At 47.3% G+C, this 613-nt stretch overlaps 1 protein-coding gene across 1 annotated transcript in view; it reads left to right on the top strand.

Moving 5' to 3' along the window:
- COG7 (component of oligomeric golgi complex 7) overlaps nt 1-613 on the top strand; it is an 87,884-nt gene that overhangs the window by 49,130 nt on the left and 38,141 nt on the right. The gene's annotated exons all lie outside the window — the stretch shown is intronic.

The raw sequence follows: 613 nt of genomic DNA, 5'->3' as shown, positions 1-613 counted from the left end.
CCACCATTCAGAAACAGCATTTTGGGTCAGGCATGGGGGCTTGCACCTGTAATCTCAGCACTTTGGGAGGCCAAGGTGGGGGAATCATTTGAGTCTAGGAGTTCAAGATGAGCCCTGGCAACATAGTGAGACCCCATCTCTACAAAAAACAAAAAAATTTAGCCAGGTGTAGTGGCACGCACCTGTAGTACTAGCTACTCAGGAGGCTGGGGTGGGGAGGTCTCTTGAGCCTGGGAGGCCAAGGCAGTGGTGACCTGTGGTTGGACCACTGCACCTTAGTCTGGGGAACTGAGTGAGACCCTGTCTCGAAGAAAAAAGAAAAGAAAAAAGGAAATAACACTTTGGATTCTATACATGTGCAGATTTGATTATTACCACATTAGACCCACATTACTTTACCTAATCTCTACAAAACCTTGTAAAATTGGTGCCAGAAATCAAGACCAGCAGACTTTAGCTGAGTGAGTATTGAAGGAGAAGTAGGAGTTAACTAGATGAAGAGGGGAAGGGACGAAGCCGGTCCTTCCAGACAGAGGATCAGCATGTGAGCAGAAGGAAGCTTTTAGGAACTGAGAGAAGGCTAGGAGCTAGAGGAAGAGGGAAGGAGGATGAG

This window comes from Mandrillus leucophaeus, unplaced genomic scaffold (assembly GCF_000951045.1).
Source record: "Mandrillus leucophaeus isolate KB7577 unplaced genomic scaffold, Mleu.le_1.0 Scaffold32, whole genome shotgun sequence".
Lineage (NCBI taxonomy): Eukaryota > Metazoa > Chordata > Mammalia > Primates > Cercopithecidae > Mandrillus > Mandrillus leucophaeus.
Note: the sequence above shows the minus strand (reverse complement) of the source record. Positions and strands in the feature narration are given on the sequence as shown.